Source organism: Pteropus alecto, unplaced genomic scaffold (assembly GCF_000325575.1).
Source record: "Pteropus alecto unplaced genomic scaffold, ASM32557v1 scaffold3, whole genome shotgun sequence".
Lineage (NCBI taxonomy): Eukaryota > Metazoa > Chordata > Mammalia > Chiroptera > Pteropodidae > Pteropus > Pteropus alecto.
The window spans coordinates 14,530,037-14,542,353 of NW_006442484.1; the positions used below are offsets into that span (position 1 = coordinate 14,530,037).

The window sequence follows — 12,317 nt, forward strand, 5'->3', positions numbered from 1 at the left end:
CAAAATAATTTAAGGTGAGTATGACTAAGAAACCTAATACTATAGTTTCTTATTGTTTATCAGGATTATGGTCTCACTGATTTTAAAGTTGCCTAAAAGTAAGGGGCATTGCCTGAGATCACTATCTAATGTAGAATAGAAAAACTATGATACAATCTATTTTTCTAATATTTCTTTTAACAAAATCAGTATAAGCAAAGGATTCCATATGTATACTAAAGAAGAGTCAGATTTTCTCTTAAAATTAAGCCAGTCTCCTTTTACTTACCCAAATAGAATAAAATAGTTGGCCATAGACTTTGGAGTTCGGAGTGTTAATATTTAAGATTTTTATAGGAGTTTGGAGAGAATGTATTTCCTTTAACCTCAGCAACAGGATATCGTGCTGAAATTTTTCAGACTCTGGGGAGCTCATTTTTCATCTGTACATGGAGGGAAGTATATAAGAGAAACAAATGATAGTAACTATATTAAAGCTAGTTGTGTAGTATTCCATTAGCTATTTCAACTTAGAAGAGCAGAAGCTTCTCTGATAAGTTTAAAGTGTTAAAAATAGCAATCTTCCTTTGAATTGGGTACCTTTAATTTGTTGTTCAGAATGTTTTACAGTTCATTTATTCTCACAGCATCTCTGTAAGTTTGCCAGAGGGGCCTTGGTGCTCTTCTTAAGAAGAGATCCTTGGTTACAGTTGCTGATAAAAGGTTGCCACCCAATTATGGTTACAAATAGTATTTAAGGGTAAAGAGGGAGTTGACATACTTGCTTCAGTGAATCCGCTTGGGTAATGGGCACTTGACAGTGATTTTATTGTTGGGGCCACACGCACACACCAGAAGAGCTCACATGACTCTGTGGCTGCCACAGATTGAAGAAGAAGCTTAGGCTTTTTAAACAGCAGGTTGGTTGTGGATCTCGCAGGCAGCTTTTTTGAGTTTGGTGTTGTAATGAGTCTTAGCTCTTCTGAGGTAGAGCTGCTATACAGTGAAAATAGAAATATAGACTGCATTAAATTTCCTATTTGTTGCGTGAGTTTAAGTTCTATACTCTCAATCTGAGCCTCTTTTTCTAAGTTTGGGGTTCATAAGGCCAGTTCAGGTTCTGAATTGTCAATTAGAGGCAGAATTTTGTGTTAAAGCAGGTGAAATAGATGTGAAAAGTGCCGAATTACTTGATTTTTAAGCCAAAGTGTAACTTTTCATTTACCTGAAAGAAAATTACCACAGTAATCATTCTTTTGTAGGGCAGAGGCCGAGAGAAATAGGTATTACTTAATTAGACAACTCATTTGAGACCAAAAGACCTGTTTTACAAGTTACTTTCATAGGTCTACATGCCGGGTGGAAAGGCTTTCATGAAGGAAGGAGATGAAGCCTGTCAAATTCTATATAACATGGCTTAAAACATTCTTGTGTTTGTTATATTTATCAATCCTCTGAAACAAAAAAGATCTTGGCTACTTGACTTCTTAGAGAGCTGGCCCTGGGACGTGTGTGTAGAGGTGAGAGAGCACAATTCCATACCCGCTCTACTTTCAGCCTTATTTTAAGCATGATGGCAGAATTCAAAAGCTGTCAGGTAGATGCTGACAACTACACTTTGGAATGAACCATACATACTTTTAGTCTCTGGGCCTGCTTTTGCAAGGAAAATAAAAATTTGGACTTCTAACTTTGGCCTAAGGAATAGCTCGGAAGCATAGCAATTAAAAGATAAGTGAGATTCTCCAGCAACCTCTAATTTGAATCTTGATGAAAAGTCTTTGAAATTACTCATGGTTTAGGACTGTGACCTAGATGAGGCACACAAATTTGAAATAAGCTAGCTGTAATTGAGAGTAGTGATTGGTTACCATGTAACAAACTGGCATCGATCAGATTACCAGTGTGAGAAATAAAATGTGTTGCATGTAAAGCAGGAACATGTATCCTGTCATACTTGTATCCTATATCTTTTATGCTAGTAATTTGGTAGGAAGTCGGGTCACATACAGAATTGATTTCACCTATTGGGTAAAGAACATTTATTAACTAATGACTTTTTTCAAAATGTAGCAGCATTCTTTACAGAAGATTTTATTCTGGGCAGTATTTAATAAATAAATGGCCATAATTTTTTCAGATTTCCAACTTAAAGATTAATTGTTGGCATTTATTATTATTCAGATCATTGAATTACCATATAAGTGCTCATATATACAGACCATCCCTTCATAAAACTAGAGTTGCTAGCTTATATACCTTATATTTTATCTTACATATTCCGATATATTTATATGCATAGCAGAGGTTTGTCTGAATACTCATACACCTAGAACAGGCCTGGCCCAGAGGAGAAGCTTGGTAAATCCAGACTGAATGAACATACTTCTTTAATGACAAAGGCCAGCTTGCACATATGTGTTTGTATGTATATGTAATTAATTCTCATTTATATACCATATTATTATCATTAATATTATTATTTTGTTTTTGTAACTTCTATATACTTTTTAAATTTTTCATTAGATTTTTTTATTACAAAATAAATTGTGCTTGTTGGGATACAAATAAAGCAATCAGTACAAAGATGTGTAAAAGGAAAGCTAATTGTCATTTCCCACTCTGCCCCACCTCTGGGTCACCAGTGCTCACAAACTGGTATACATTCTGTATTAGCCTCCTGCCCATACAAACATATACAGTTATAAATACACACATATTGGAATTGGGTGGTAGGTTCTAATGAAACAGACATTATCTTGCATTTTTCCCTAATAATATATTATGAATACTAGATAAGTAAATATTAGTCTAAAACATTATGGTTGGGGTTTTTTGTTGTTTTTCTCATTTCTTCCAAACAATTTTACATAAATAGGATCACGTCATACAGGTAGTTTTTTGTTTTTCTGACTTCCTCCTCTCTCCTCATCCCTTCCTTTTCGATCATTTCCCCCACACACACAGGCTGGGTAACCCATGTTTCTATCCTTGATTGTATCCTTTTTCCTTTTTTTCCTTGCACCTAATCATATACTAGCATAGATATGGGTATGGAAACATGAGCAAAATTGATTAGCACAGACACATGAAGTGGAGTTTATAAATAATTTTACATATAAATTAGTCTGCAGCTTGGTTTTGTTTTTTATGTAGTTGTATATCTTCGTGAATATGGTTACGATATTTATATATGGTGAGAGAATTTAGTTCATTCATATTTAGTATTGCAACTGATACAGTAGTTTTTTCTGCCAACTTATGTTTGTTTGTTTATTTTACCACATTGTACTTATAAATGCATGCCTCATTATTGATCATTCTGTCATTTTCTCAGAAGTCCAAATGTATGCCATATTCCTTGGGTCTCCTCATCATGGAATCTCACTAATATATCAGAGTATGAGATGGTCTAAATTAGCTACTTTTTAGATAATTGAGTTTCGTGCCATTAAACATTAGTTTTCAGGTAGCATGATGTAGTTAGAAAGAAGACAGGCTTTGGAATCAAACAAAACCTGACTTCAAGCCTGTGTGACTTTAGGCAAGTTAGTCTTTTTGCTCCTTGGTTTTCTCATTGTGAAATACAAATAATACCTCACAGGAATAGTGTGTAAGGTTATGTGTCTAGGACTTTGTGTATGGAAATTACTTATTCTAAAACATATACTTGCCTGTGTTCTTAATACACTGAAAGTAGCGAAACTTTATTGCTGATTCAGAGCTATAATCTTAACCATTAGTGATTATATTGTGTCCTCCAATATTTTGAAGCATGTTGGGGGTCTTTTTATTTACACATACTCTTTGACTTACAATGGGGTTACATCCTGATAAACCCATCCTAAGTTGAAAATATCATAGGTCGAAAATGCATTTAATACATCTAACCTACCAAACATTTTAGCTTAGTCTAACCTAGTTAAACACTTATGTTAGCTTACAGTTGGGCAAAATCATCTAACACAGTGAACACAGTGTAGTATTGGTCGTTTACCCTCAGGTTCACGTGCCTGACTGGACACTACGGCTGGCTGCTGCTGCCCAGCATCACAGGAGCTAGCCTGGGAAAAGATCAAAATTCAAAGTACAGTTTGTACTGAATGTTTATGTCTTTTACACCATCATTAAATCAAAAAATCATAAGTCAAACCATTGTATGTTGAGGATTGACTGTACTTTCTAGACTTATATAGTTTCTTTCCTTGCTGTCAGTTATTGTCAGTTTAGCTGCTTTAAATCTGCCATGGAGTTACCAGAACTTAGTTTTTAAAAGAAAGGCTGTGAGTCAGATACTGGAGAAATCTACTATGAAAAAAGGTCTTGGTGTCTTTGAGGAATTTGTTACATCTGTTTTAATAGTTCTTGTGCCTTTAGTGCTTACCTGGTCTGTGCTTTGTTCCAGATTATTATGGCTAGACACTTCTTTGAAAAGCAAATAAGAAACCTGGAAGAAACTATAGAACATCATTAGTTTCTCCTTAAAGCAGTAAATATTTTTATTTTGGGTGTTATAAAAATGAGAATGAAAAATATGTACAGTTAATACTCATTGTGAATTTGTATTTACGAGTTTGCCTATTCACTAAAATTTATTTGTAATCCCAAAATAGATATTTGCAGTGCTTTCTCAGTCATTCACAGGCAAGCACAAAACAGTGAAAATTTTAGACACCTGACATGCACATTCTCAGCTGAGGTCAAACAAGTTGACACTTTGCTCCTTATTTCAGCTCTCATTCTACAAGCAAGTATCTTTTTCATAGTCTATTTAGTACTACAGCTTTTTTCATTTTCATGCTCTTATTTGGTGGTTTTGCTGCTTTAAATGGCCCCCCAAGCATAGTGCTGAAGTTTTGCCTAGTGTTCCTCAGCACAGGAAGGCTGTGATGTGTCTTACAGAGTAAATATGTGTTTGCGCATGATCAGTTGACAAAAATATTGTGACCAAAGGCTCTCTAACCTAAACCTGTATTTCCCGTAGGAATGACGACTCAGCATTTGCTAGTTCAGTGTTCACTTCACTTTATGGAACATAACTGTTATGAATAATGAGAATCAACTGAATTTTCATGTCTAATACTGTGTTAGGAACCATAAAGATATGCAGAATCCATTAACAATATGAATTCATATTGTTTCAGCGTTTTAGTAATTTCTACTGTTAAAAGCCCACTAAATCTTACTAAAGCATGATGTTCAAGTAAAAAGTATAAAATTTGACAGATTTGTAGCCTTTGTTTGGCAGAGCACTAAAATGTTTGCTTTTCTTTCTAATGCCAAAGATTCACTGCAGCAAGAATTTACATGTTAAAAATATTCAGATATGGAAGAGAGGACATAGTCCTTATCCTTAGAGAGCTACAGTTTTTATGGAAAGCTAAACTTATGCATATGAAACAATTAGAAAGTCATGCAAAATGAATGTAAGGTAGGGATAATTTGAGAGTATTAAGGAACAAAGTATGTCTAGATACTAAGCATTTTGCTAACCAAATGTTATATAACATTAGCATTATAGTTTGAGCTCTGTCTGCCCAGTCTTCACCTTCAGTTTCATTCCTCCTAAAATGGTGTTTTTATTACAGAAAGCTGACAAATGCAAATAAAACCTTTCTTCCAAAATTTTTTCTTGCCCAAAGTTTTTACATATCTAGAACTTTGTCTTTCACAGTGTCCTTCTGAAAAAGACAAGAACATGTGTTTACATGTAACGAGTATGAAACAGAAAAGGTTAACCATAGAATTTAACCTGAAGGCCTGAACTCTTCTTTCTCATTTCTAGGAAACTGCCTTATTAATATTCAGCGATGCCTAATCTTGACAGCATGTTAGAATCACCTGTAGCACTCTTCCAGTCATAACCCCAGCCCTCTATAATCTCATTTCATCAGTCTGGGCCTGATATGAAAAGCCTGAACCATCAGTATCTTTTAAAGCCCTCCAGTTGATTCTTCGTGCAACAAGAGTTAAGACAACTGACCTACACTAACCAGCCCTCTAGTCTTATTTTCATCCACAGACTTTAGTTCTGCACAAGTAGCTATAACCCAGTAATATTTTACACATTTGCAAGAAAGTCATAATGTGTTTCATCGATTATTAGTAAATTTTCACCCAAGACCCAGTGTCTCAAGATAAAACTGTAAGTTACTCCATACCAAGTATAATAAATACCAGTTTGATAGATGGAAAGTATAGCTTAAACTTTAGAGTTTAGAGCTATACGGGCCTGATTCAAACAGTCTTATGTTTTTACCAAATAGACTGTAATGGCCTTCACTCCTGTTACCAGATCATAAGAAGAAATAATATTTCTGTAGAACACTAAATGAGACTTTTATTTTGAAAAAAAAAAAAAATTTTCTTGGCTTGAGTTGCTTAGCAGCCTCACTTTCTTATAGAGGCTCCTTATGCAGAAAAGTGGAATTTGAATTATTTTTACTTTCAGGCCAACCTTTCAGTTATTGATGACTTTTTATTTGGATTGTGTTTTTCGGATTGTGTTTATCGTGTTTTTATGTGCACTATGAAGACTTAGCATAGCTTAATACAAGTAGAGCGTCTTACCACTTTCAGCTAGCCATATATGTCAGGGAAACTAGGCTTACGTTTAATCATGGGATTATCTACTCAGTCTTTGATATGGAGAGAAAATTAATTTCATTCCTACAGAGTCTTCAAAAGCAGCAAGCTAGTTGGAGAATATCTTCAAAATGCTCTCATTTTAGTGGGTTTTTTTCTATTTTACGCATTTTTCCATTTTTATTTTGAAACTCAAAAGGAGACTATACCTTTGTCTTTCATCTGTCATCTCAAAGGACTAGCATAGAGAGAAAAACTTAAGAGACTATAACCTTTATATCTTAGAACTCTCTAAAAAACACTTCAAAGAATCGTTATGAAATAATGAAAAAGAAAATCTGCTTTTAAGTCTTTCCCTTTTTTCTCCCCACAGTCTGTTTTTCCTCATTTTTGTATCCTAATATTCTTCTAGTGTGCCCTTTGTCCTACTTCTGGAACCTGTTATGGATTCATTTTATTTCTCCTAAACTTGTATTTTTACATTTAATTTTTTTTTTTTTTTTTTTTACATTTACAGCATTTATTGAAAAAAAGCCGTGTACATTTTCAGTTTTTTGTTTGCCTCAGCCATCCTTTGAAATAATTGTTGATAACAGAGTCTCAATCTGAACTATACCTTTTAGAGAAGTTTCACTTCTGGTATTAATATAAAAGAAGTTGTTAACACCTAGCCTAGAGAAAAAAATACAATACAAAAGTTACTTTTGACTTGAAACTAATTTAAATAAATAAATTTATTTTTAAAAAGTTACTTTTGGTGCTAAAACATTACCTTTTAGAACATTCATTTTTTTCATTGGGTATAACAGCTTTTTACTATTTTTATAGGCATGTATTTATCAGCAAAATTAATTAGTAAATTAAGTTTTACTGACAAAAACATTGTTAAATGAGAAGAGGATGCTATAGCTTTTTCATTTTTTATGAACCCTCTAAAAATGAGTGATAATAGTGATATTTTAGATTGAAGTTATTTTGAAGTAGATACTTTTAAAGAATCGGGATAGGGAAGGTAATATTTCATGCAAAAAGCTCTTCATTTTGTGCCTAAGTAAACTGGTCATACTTGCGGCTCTTAGTCTCTATCAATGAGTTTCTAGTGTTGAAAAATACCCATCAAATTTTCTACATTCGGTTTTTGTCTGTTAAAAATCTTTTGACTGTTTAACTTGTTTGGGTCTTTCTGATTATACATATGATGTAGTCATTGTAGAAAGTTTGAAAATAGAAGAAAATTTCAAAATGTAAAAAGTGTTGAAAAGGCAAATCAGCTGCAGTCTCACCACCCAGAGATAATCATTGTTAAATTTTGGTGCACTTCACTCAACTCATTTTTCAGTGTACATATATGTGACTCAGGTTTTAAACCTTGTATTTTCTATATTTTTAATTGTATTATTCATAAGCTCTGGTTTAAAAATTAAACCATATAAAATACATAGAATAAAATATTAAAGTTCAGGCTTACCCATTGCCCTTAGTGCAAAGCAATTACTGCTACCAAAATAATCACTGTTTAGAGTCTGATGTGTATCTTTCTAATACTTTTATTACTTTTAAGTATATATGTCAAAAAGTTGTAGTTTGGTGTTTTTCTTTTTGAGGTAGAGAGGTTAAGAATGTTTTTATTTGTGTCAGTGTATTTTTCCGCATGTGTAGAATTATTTTTATGAATATTTTATTCTGCAGCATGTTTGTTTGTTTCATTAAACATCTTTCCTGAACATCTTTGTACAGAATATCTGTATTTTTTCTTTTAAGTTGGAATAGGTAGAAATCAGTTTGAATAAGAGGTCAGACTAAGGAATTTGTATCTTAGACTCTTAATAATAGCAAATAATTGTGGTTTCTAAAGCTTGATGTTGATGTGATAAAGTTTATCTTTAAAAAAAATGAATTTAGTAGCAGTTATTGAGGTGGATTTTAATTGGGCAGAGACCACAGGCAGAAGGATGTCATAATGTAAGCATCAGGTAACAGGATCTCGTACAGTGGCGGGAGCAGTAGAAAGGGGATATATCTGAGAGGCACTTTGAAAGAAGAAATGAACATTTGGTGATATCATAAATGAGGATTAAAGAAAAATGTGAGGTATCTTGATGGAGAATGTCCCACTAGCAACAGTAGAGCCTTGGGGTTGGTGATTAATGTGATTGTAATTTGGGTATTGTTTACTTTAAAATACCTAGTAGATCTAGGGTCAACAAACTTTTCCGTAACAGGCCAGACAGGAAATATTTTAGACTTTATAGGCCAAGATATGAAACTGTAGATACTATTTTAGGTATTTTTATAAACAAGAGAGAAAATAAATTTCCAGATATTTTTATTGACAAAATTCAAAATTTAATAATTGAGCATAATTTTTTTTAATACAGGTCTACTAATGAATGGACTTACTTTAGGTGAGAATAACATTTCATGTAATTGGGGTTCAAAGTTGGTGTTCTCTGTCATCAAATTAATTGCAAATGGTTATCTGAAAAAACCATTCTTAGCTTGTGGGCCATTCAAAATCAGACAGTAGGCCAGAATTGTCCAAGTGGCCAGAGTTTGTAAACTTCTATACTATAGACTAATAGACAGCAAAAAAAAGACCAAGAGGAAATGGTCTGACATAAAGACTGACAGCATAGGGAAAAAGTGATATGGAAGGCAGCATACAAGGGGATTTTAAAGATTAGCAGGCAGATGTTGCTGGAGAGGATGAAGGGCAGGAACATTAAATGTAACAAGAAAAGTCATTTGTAACCTTCAAGTAGTATGTGATAGATTAAAGAACTCTAAGAAGGAAATGACAAGTTTAGACAGTTAATGAAGTCTTCTGGAAAAAAAGGTCAGGAGTATTTATTCAAAATAGGTAGTACTTTTTTGAAAGGTAGAAGGGAAAGAATTTGTATAAATGAGTAAATCAGATAATAAAATATATATATTTAAAACATAAGAAAAAGAGTAAATCTTTTAATCTACCCTGCCTATTTTTGAATTAATTTACAGCTTTCTTCCTCAAGTAAATTTTAACCTTTTCCAAATTGTTTCTTAAAATGCACAGTGACTTTATTCACAGCCCAAGATTTTGAGTGGCTTGCCATTTTATTTGATATTTCTCCAGGCCATAGGTAACCTAGATAATGAGCAATCCCCTGAGATAGGCCAAGTTTAGGAAGCAAAAGAAGTTTGTCTTGGAAGTACCCTTCTTAGGTATTCTGTATATTTATTTTATGAATAATTTCTGTGGCTTGGGATGGCTTGGGAGTGTGCTGACTTCTGTATTTTACTTACTGGTGTTGGGGACAATATGAGACATGTTGATGAAAGGATCTTAATAATCTACATCCTCTTGACTTTCATGTCCAGCCAAGATGAAGCAATAGAGACCGGATTTATCCTACCTTAACTTTAAAACAAACAAACATGAAACAGCAGTTTTCATTAGGCAGCAAAGAACTGTAAACTCTGGAAAACAAAATGAGTCTTATGATTTCCCCAGCCTCCTGCCGAGAGATAATATCCTAGCCATAGCTCAAGGAGGAGGAACCCAAGCAGAGCCTCTCTCCCTAAGTTAAGGCATTGGAGTTAGGAGTTAGAGGAAGCCAAGGTGGCTAGAGTTTGCCCAGAGAACTGAAGAAGAGAGAGCTACGTAGAGAGCTGTGGTGATCTGCAGACAGGCCCTTTTGAGTCTCAACTGATTGCTGATCACTGCATGTATGTGCAAAAACTACACAAGGCCAGGAAAAGAATCACTCAGAAGGAACAGGCAGGACAATCCCTAGAGCTCACACAAGGACAGGAATAGTTTATGTTCCTATCAGCCAGAGTGTCAAAACTTTATAATGCATGAGGCATCGAGTAGAAGACTTCAAAGGATATTATCTCAGTAGTAGGGAGAAATTAGCCCTAGAATAGAGGCTGCTCTTGCCCTGTCTGTAAAAAGCAAGACCCAAAAGGATTAAATTATTTCCAGGTAACTTAACTGGCCCAGGACAAAGCTCAAAAATATTGTTACAAAATACATGAATATCCAACACTCAACAAGGTTAAATTCACAAAGCCACCATCCAGTAAAAAATTATCAAGTATGCAAAGAAGTAGGAAACGAAGGTCATGAATGAGAAAAATCAGTCAATTGAAACTGAAACAGTGCCAATACATAAAATTCAGAGAGGGAAACGGGGCTGATAAAAATGAATAGAGCATCATTGTGCCTCAGGGGGCCTAATACATGTGCCGTTGGCACCCTCAAAAGAGGAAAGAAGGGAACAAAAAGTATTTGTAATAAGTAATGGCTGAAATTTTTCACGATTTATGACCGTTATAAACCTATAGATCCAGAAAGTTCAATAAAGTCCAAGCAAAAGAAACATGAAGGAAACAAATTTCCAAAAAAAAAAGTTATCAAGAGAAAATTGTAAAGGCATCCAGAGAAAAATGACACATTATAGAGGAACAAAGATAAGAATGGCATCCGACTTCTTGTTAGGAAAAATACGAGCCAGAAAATGGTGTCACAGCATCTTTATTTCAAGTTGGAAAAAAGAACATAGGATTCTATACCTGTAAAAATATTTTTCAGAAACTAAAGTGAAATAAAGATGATTTTAAACATGCAAAAGCTGAAAATTAATCACCCAGCTGACCTGGACTCAAGAAATGTTAGTCTTTCAAACAGAAAGAAAATTATACCAGATAGAAACCGGCTCTACACAAAAGAAGAAAATGAAATATCAAGCAATATACAGGCTAGAAAATCACATGTCTGCAAAAGGATTTGTTAGGGATTATATCACGAAATCTCAAACCTCAGTGGGAGAAAAAAAAAAACACCTTGGAAAACAGGTTATTTAAAAAGTAAACTTACACCAACCATATGATCCAGCCACTCCACTTCTAGGTGTTTAACCAAGAAAAATGAAAACTGGTACCAACCCAAATGTCCAGCAACAACTGAATGGATAAACTGTGGTGTATTCATCAATGCCATTATTAGTTAGCAGTAAAAAGATTTAACTATTGATACATACAACAACTTGGGTGAATCACAATTATCCAGAGTAAAGAAAGGCCAAAGATATACGATTTCATTTACATAAAATTCTAGAAAATGTAACCTAATCTCTTAGGTGACAGAAAGCAGATCAGTGTTTGTTGGGGATTGGGGAAAACATTTGGAGTGGAGTCGATAAAGAAGAAAGGAGGGAGGGGTTACAAAGGAGCGTGCGGCAACTTTGGGGGTTGGTGATGGTTTCGTGGTGCATACATATGTCAAAACTTATAAAATTCTATGCTTACGCCAGTTTATTTGCCATCATTTATACCTCAGTAAAGCATGTAAAAGTAATCTTGGTCTTTCTGTACCAAAAACTAGTTTTATTTAAAGTGAAGAGAAAAGCTATAAAACCAACAAATCTTTAAAAATGAGTATTTTTAAAGGAAAATATACCACAGGACATTTAACAGAAATAAAGATTGACTAATACTAAGTGATTTTAAAACCTGTTACAGAATCATTTTGAAAATGAATTTTTAAAAAATTTAATTAAACATTAAAAGTAAATGCCTAAAAATAATTTTAACAAAATATGTGTAAAAACTATGAAGAAAACAAAACATTGAAACTAAACACCTCGTGCTACTAGGTTTATATCTTAAAATAGAGGTTGGCAGTGGCCCACAAACTAAATATGGTGCATAAGCAAAGAATGGCTTTTAAATTTTTAAAGGATAATTTAAAAAATTATCAACGGACACCATAT

At 33.8% G+C, this 12,317-nt stretch overlaps 1 protein-coding gene across 1 annotated transcript in view; it reads left to right on the plus strand.

Annotated features, from left to right (window-relative positions):
• Positions 1-12,317, plus strand: part of R3HDM1 (R3H domain containing 1) — a 168,817-nt gene that overhangs the window by 127,338 nt on the left and 29,162 nt on the right. The window lies entirely within an intron of this gene.